This window comes from Triticum aestivum, chromosome 3D (genome assembly GCF_018294505.1).
Source record: "Triticum aestivum cultivar Chinese Spring chromosome 3D, IWGSC CS RefSeq v2.1, whole genome shotgun sequence".
Lineage (NCBI taxonomy): Eukaryota > Viridiplantae > Streptophyta > Magnoliopsida > Poales > Poaceae > Triticum > Triticum aestivum.
In genome coordinates, this window is record NC_057802.1 from 531890298 (window position 1) to 531897398 (window position 7101).

Below are 7101 nucleotides of genomic sequence, written 5' to 3' on the forward strand. Positions count from 1 at the left end.
GCATATATTAAGATGATCGCTTTTTTCTCCGGGCGATCTTCGGACAATTACAACCCCAACAGCATGCACATTGCACAACCCGCATGCCAGTAAACCCGAGGATTTGGATCCTCTTTCGAAGAATGCTAAGATTTACACCCAGTTTGACGATTTTTGTAACCCAAGAGGATCTCATCACCATGGAAACAAATGCATGGGCTGTGCATACGGCAAATGCCATTTTCTTGCGCAAACATAGACTTTTCTTGCGAGAAGGGTAGGCGACTCGATGGCCATGGGAAGGAAACGTGACCGCTGCTCATCATATCGTTAACGGCGAAGGCAGCAAGCACAGGAGAGGCAACAGAACAGAGCACGCAGGTCACCTTTTTTGCCACCCCAACCAAACCGCCTCGTCCTCCCCTCTCCTCCTCCGCCCGCCCCACAAACCCCAAACCCCAGTCAGTCCGCGAGTACGTACGCTCTCGGCTCTCCTCCCCCCTCCCACTGCCTGCCGCCGCTCGCTCGCCCGCCGCGCGCGCACGCCCATTTCGTGCGCGCCCCACCTAACCTGACGACCCCCGCAGGAGCACGACGCCGCCCGCCACCGCCGCTGGCATTGCGAGGTGCGCGCGCCGATCGTCCTCCCCTCCTCCTCTCCCCGGCCGGCCCCGCCCGCTGCGCTCTCCCTCCCTCTCGCCTGCTGCTCACGCCCCTCCCTCGTCCCTGCAGGAGCGCGAACTGAAGGCGCGGCACCGTCTCCCTCCGCCCGCCCGCCTCCTTGGTTCCGGCTCCAGCGCACGGAGAAGTGGCTCGTCGGCTCCACGGCGGTGGCGGCCACCGCTCGCGCCGCTCTGGCGCGCCCCTGCTCCCGCTTCTCCACATCTGGCATCGTCGCGGTACGAACCTACCACGCCGCTGCACGCGCGTGTCTTTGTTTCATTCTCGCCATCTCGGATTAATCGCAACAGCGGCATGGTTTCAGTAGACCGATTACTGTCAAATATCGTTGTGGTAGAAGGCCCACTTCGTTTGCCGATTTACACGGGATTTTTTTTCCAGTTGCTCGCTAGTACTCTGTTTGCGAATTGTCGGCAACTTTGTGTGGAACCATCTGCCATTTCTTCGATTTTCCTCCCCTTGTTGCCAATTGTCCGCCCAGGGAGATCTTTCCATGGCAAAGAGAGGGATCCCTCCTCGTCCTCCTCAAAATCCCCGCCGGGCCTCGGTTTTTTCCTCATTGTACCAAATGAAGCCTCGAGCAAGTGTGTTTGCTGCGGCGGGGATCTCTAATCTGTGGGGTTTGCAACTTCACGGGGGCGGAGGAGGATCACTGCGGTTTCTCCGTCACGGGTCTTCCTAACTATAGCATTCGGTGATAGCTTTGTTCTTGAACAATTATTCCACATGCACAGCTGTACTCGCTGCAGAGCATTTTCCTTCCTTTTTGGGTGGTTTTTATGGAGCTTTTCCCTGTTCGTCTCCCAGAATCTTACACTGTATTTGTACTTCTTCCTCAGAAATTTTACGGAGCTTTTCTCAGTGTTCTCGGTTTCAATTCCGTTCATTTTGCTCGCCTTTTTGATGAAAAAAAGTGCTCAGTAATTTCTGTTCGTGCAAATTCCGCCCCCGGTTTCGCCGTCGTGGCGTCAGTTCAATTAAACCCAACCCTTCGTGCTGTTTCGGGCTACGCACGTACTTAGTACTCTTTTGCAGCAGCCGTAGACTCCCGGCCCACGGTTGGCCGCACTTTGTTTTGTGCGCACTCTTGAATGCAGTAGAACTACCATTAATATGCTGCTAATCGTACTTGGTTTGTCAGGCCTTTCATACGGCCCCATAAACAAATCGCTCCCAAATGATGGCCCAAATCATTGGGGAAAACATTCTACTCTGGTTCTTCATGTTTTGCTTAGATTAGTTGTATAGCGTGGCGAGTAAGGATCTGCATCTTTACCACGCAAAAAAGAAAAAGATCTGACATCTTTAGGCAGAAATGCTGATAGTGGCAGTAACCCCCTTTGCAATTACCCCGCAAATTTGTATTATTGTCACCCATTGCCTCTCTGAATTGGTCTGGTCCAGTCCAATCGCTGTTCTGGCTCCCAGGTTTAAAGAACCAGGATCAGAGAGCCCGGTCAGAGGCTCGTGTGATGGGGAGGGGGGCATGATTTGACGTGGTTGTTCATTTAATCCGCAGCGGTGGAGGTGTATGCAGCACGATTCTTCTGTGCTCAGCTTGCGTATTGTGTCGCCACTTGCTGAATCTCGTGGGGAAGGGGATGTGTGTGGGAGTGGTCTTTCTTGCTTTTCCTTTCCTCCCTGTGCGGCTGTGTTCGGTTACGCTCAGCCTGGCGAGGTTTTGGGTCCAATCCACGCGGGTCCGCAGGGATTACCCCCGCCGGGGAATAAACCCGGCTCATCCATTTTTTCTCGTTCGGTTAAGCCCCGCGTTGTATTTCCCCGGCCCAAACCTCTCCAAACCCACGCGGAAAAAATCATCCACTAGCACCCCGTGGAAGGAATCCCCGAGCGAGGCGCTCGTCTCATCTCTCCCGAGCGACAGAAGCGGCGGCAAGGAGGCGGCGGGGACGAGTGGACGGCGGCGGCGCAACCTACCCGGAGGAGGAGGATGCCCTCCTGCTTCGACGACCTGCCACGAAGCCCGCCGGAACCCTAGCCTCTGATTGTCCCATCTCCCCGGCCGCCCCCTTGCCGCGGCCGGAACCCGCTAGCTCCGGAGAAGTGGTTGCTGCAGGCGAGGAGATCTCTGGTTAGTTCTCTCTCTCCCTCCCCCCTCCCACTGCCTTTCTCTCTAGCAGCACTGATTTGCCCCCTCCATGAAAACCTAGCCAAATATTGATCTGTCTTCCCGAATGTGGTCGTCAAGGTCGAGACTTTTCTTGGGGTTTCCTAGGAACTAGCATCAATTTTTATTTCATGATTTGTCCTCCCGAATGTGGTCGTCAAGATCTGTCTTCCCTTTGTTAGTAATTTGTACTGGAGTCAGCAGTACAATTTTGTGTTAGTAAATGGAATCAGCAGGTTACTCTGTACTGGAGTCAGCAGTACAATTTGGTGTTAGTAATTTGGATTTGTTTTATTTTTCTCGACATAATTATTGTAGTAGTAGTATAATTGTTAGTCTATCTCTTGGTATAAAGAAGGACTATCTAATCTGGAGGAACAACAATGCGTGTTGTTTTTGTTGCTGGCTGCTGATAGTACAGTATGATGTTCGTCCCAAAATGTAGTATGTGAACCTAATCTCTGTTAGCAGCAGGGCACATACTTCCAAACATTTTTTATGTCCAAACACAAGATACTTCTGGTATGATCATTGGTAGATTATATAAATTGTTCTCTTCATGGTGTGTGATCATCATCTGTTCTTCATTGGTACACATTGCAGTTGTCCTTTTTTCTAGTGTTGTCCTTTTTGTTAGATGATGTTCCGATGCCAGATATTTTGATGATGCCAGATATAGGCTAGCTTCGTCACCTCACAGCTGCAGCAAGACCCTGAATTGGGCAGCATCGTGAAGGACAAGGTAGATTAATCCTCTTGTTTTAATCTTCTCCTTTTTCATGTACTGTTGGTTATTATTGCTTGGTCGATAGATCTGTGTTACAAACTGTTTTTTTGGTAAGCTGAGAGCTATGTTAATATCTTACATTACTAGACATTGTAGTTGTTAAAGAATTTTAGCTCTTACTGTAGTTGTTTTTTTGGTAAACTGTTTGTTTGTACAACTTGCACTCTTACTGTTTAGGTGTACAACTAAACTCCTTGCAAGCCATTTAGTCCATGTTGTTGCTGCTGCTGCTGCAGTAAAGACATTATTTTCTGCTGAAATGGATAGTTGTTTTTAATATATTTATGAAGTTCTTTTGCAAACTATTGGACTGACTGGTTATAGGAATACTTTGCTTGAATAATACAACCTTTTTTCAAATGATTGCTTGATGTATCGACACAGGTTGACAAGTGCTTGTGTTGTAGCTAGTCTAGGCTGATTTTCTTGTGGTTGTAGTCATTGTCTATTTCTAAACTGCTATGATGCCTTGTCCCTAGAAAATAAAAAGGGATGCTTTTAACATAGATCAGAGGATATAGATTGATTTACCTACTGTTTATGTATGTTTTTCTCATTGTTTCCATTCCTGGAAATAAAACTGCCAAGTATTTCACTCTCAAACTAATTTTGGTTTTGAATGGTTTCAAAAAGCAGGAGTTCTACATAAGAATGCTCCAGAAGAAGGACGAAGGTGCCGCGACTTGGATCTATTTGTGTGTGCTTTTCAGTGGAAGGCTTCATATCTATTCGCTGGGTTTTGGGAGGAACTGATAATTAAGCTCTTGTGGTCTATTCAACATATTATATATTATGTATGCTCCAAATTGCTATTATTTTTGTTAGTATTTGTGCCCTGTTCAAATCTTAGAATTGTTGTTATTGTTAGGATAATAAGTGTTTTAAACCTTCAGTGCTATTGTCACTTCAGTCTGCATCTGTGTCATTACTACATGAGAATTGTTGTTATCTATATGTACCACCTCTGTTTGCATCTCTGTCAATACTGTTGTCCCTGTGGTCCAGCGCCCTTGGGGACTAACCGAATGCATGAGAGTGGTGTGGATTGCATACTGGCAGGGATTTGGTCCCCAAGTGGTTTTGGTGTCAAGCGGGGATCATCCAATCCTCTAGAGGATTAAATCCACTAGAGGATTACTTCCGCCTCAACCGAACAAGGCCTGCAGGAGGTGGCATCCCTGCCTGCCTGCATTTATGATGCTGCATGCTTGGTTTTGTGCCATCTGATCTGATGTAAAGCTGCACCCCTACCATGCAGCATTACTACCATCCTTTCTCGTTATAGGAAAACAGTCGAGTGGCTTGTGAATTTTGTGTTGGATGGATGTTTCTGAAGGAAATATGCCCTAGAGGCAATAATAAAGTTATTATTTATTTCCTTATATCATGATAAATGTTTATTATTTATGCTAGAATTGTATTAACCGGAAATATAATACTTCTGTGAATACATAGACAAACAGAATGTCACTAGTATGCCTCTACTTGACTAGCTCGTTGATCAAAGATGGTTATGTTTCCTAGCCATAGACATGAGTTGTCATTTGATTAACGGGATCACATCATTGGGAGAATGATGTGATTGACTTGACCCATTTCGTTAGCTTAGCACACTATCGTTTAATATGTTGCTATTGCTTTCTTCATGACTTATACATGTTTCTATGACTATGAGATTATGCAACTCCCGTTTACCGGAGGAACACTTTGTGTGCTACCAAACGTCACAACGTAACTGGGTGATTATAAAGGTGCTCTACAGGTGTCTCCGGAGGTACTTGTTGGGTTGGCGTATTTCGAGATTAGGATTTGTCACTCCGATTGTCGGAGAGCTATATTTGGGCCCTCTCGGTAATGCACATCACTTAAGCCTTGCAAACATTGCAACAAATGAGTTAGTTGTGGGATGATGTATTACGGAACGAGTAAAGAGACTTGCCGGTAACGAGATTGAACTAGGTATTGAGATACCGACGATCGAATCTCGGGCAAGTAACATACCGATGACAAAGGGAACAATGTATGTTGTTATGCGGTCTAACCGATAAAGATCTTCGTAGAATATGTGGGAGCCAATATGAGCATCCAGGTTCCGCTATTGATTTTTTTTGAAGAATTGGATAGTAGGAGAGGCTCCTACTATTTTTTCATATATATATATATATATATGGGGGGGGGTGTTACATAGTCACAATTCATGTACAAATGGGGAGGTTGCCAACCTCCGTCCCCTAGTGTGGGGTGAGCAATCAAAAAGTGAGGAAAAACGCTAGGCTAAAGAGTGTACAAATGAGGCGATGGAGGCACTAAGGGCCTCTTTGGTTCTATGCTGCAGCAAGCTAAAATCCTGGATGAACCTATTGAGCCAAGTGTCAATACTGGGTATGGTGCCTCTGAAGTGTTTATTGTTCCTTTCTTTCCATAGGCTCCAAGCAGCGGTCAAAAATATATCGAAGAAGAATAACGGTCCATCCCAGGTTTGGTGCATCCCATGAAGGAGTTGTAGTCTGCATGAATATGAGGGCCAAACAACACCCAGTTTGCTCCAACAGGCTTGGCTAAACGAACACGAGAAGATCATGTGATCAACTGTCTCCTCAACTTGCAACCCACAAAGCAGGCACGTGTGATCATCGCCAATGTTGAAATGCCTTCTTTTCAACATATTCCTAGTGTTTAGTCGATCATGAATGAGAAGCCACCCGAAGACTTTGATACGCATAATGCAGTGCGATTTCCACAAGTGCGAGAAGGTAGGATGTGCATCAGCCTCTCTGAAGCAGAACTTATAATAATCTGATGCCTTGAATTCAGTTTTTCCCCACGCATACGACCAAACGTCATTCGGGGAGGTGGAGGGTTGCAAGTGCATGGATATTTCCTGGAGATCGTGGACTTCATCCAACGCCTGTGGAGATAAGGGCAGATAGAAATTTTCATCCAGCGTCGTGCTGCCCAAGAAATCTTCAACAGACACGTCTTCTTTGGTGGCAAAGGAGAAGGCACGGGGGTGGGTGATCTCAAGCACATTATCATTCCATAGGTCTTTCCAAAAAAGGGCCGTGGAGCCAGTAACTATCCGGACACGTGAGACTCCTCTATAAATGGGCGTGAGTTTGAGTATGTCACGCCACCAGAATGAGCCCAGTGGTTCAGCTGCGTGTGGGATTTTGTCCGTCTAGTAGTTGTCCCAAAGAAGGCTTACCCAGGGGACGTCCATCCTGTTATAAAATTTGTGTAAGAATTTCAAAAGGAGCGCCTCGTTCTGGAGCTTAATGTTGATCACCCCAAGACCACCGTGTTTTTTAGGCTTGCAAACCATCTCCCACGCAGCCAAAGATCTGCACGTGTCACCTTGTTCAGTCTTTTTAGTCCAAAGACATCTTCTTCTTATCCTGTCGAGCAGCTCAATCAATTTTGGAGGGAATTTCAATGTACACATGGCATATATGAGGAGGGAAGTGACTGTGGCGTTGAGCCAGGAAAGTTTGCCTCCATAAGACATCATGGCTATCGTCGAAGTGAG

The 7101-nt window shown here is 46.9% G+C and overlaps 1 long non-coding RNA gene across 2 annotated transcripts; it reads left to right on the top strand.

Annotated features, from left to right (window-relative positions):
- The first annotated feature begins 352 nt into the window (after positions 1-352).
- On the top strand, positions 353-4533 carry LOC123080271 (uncharacterized). 2 transcript variants are annotated; one of them, XR_006438276.1, is made up of 4 exons: positions 353-605; positions 712-878; positions 3462-3530; positions 4212-4533. It is a non-coding gene; the product is annotated as an uncharacterized lncRNA (long non-coding RNA). The 2 variants fall into 2 exon arrangements; XR_006438275.1 differs by lacking the exons at positions 353-605; positions 712-878 and adding an exon at positions 903-2752.
- The last annotated feature ends 2568 nt before the right edge of the window (positions 4534-7101 follow it).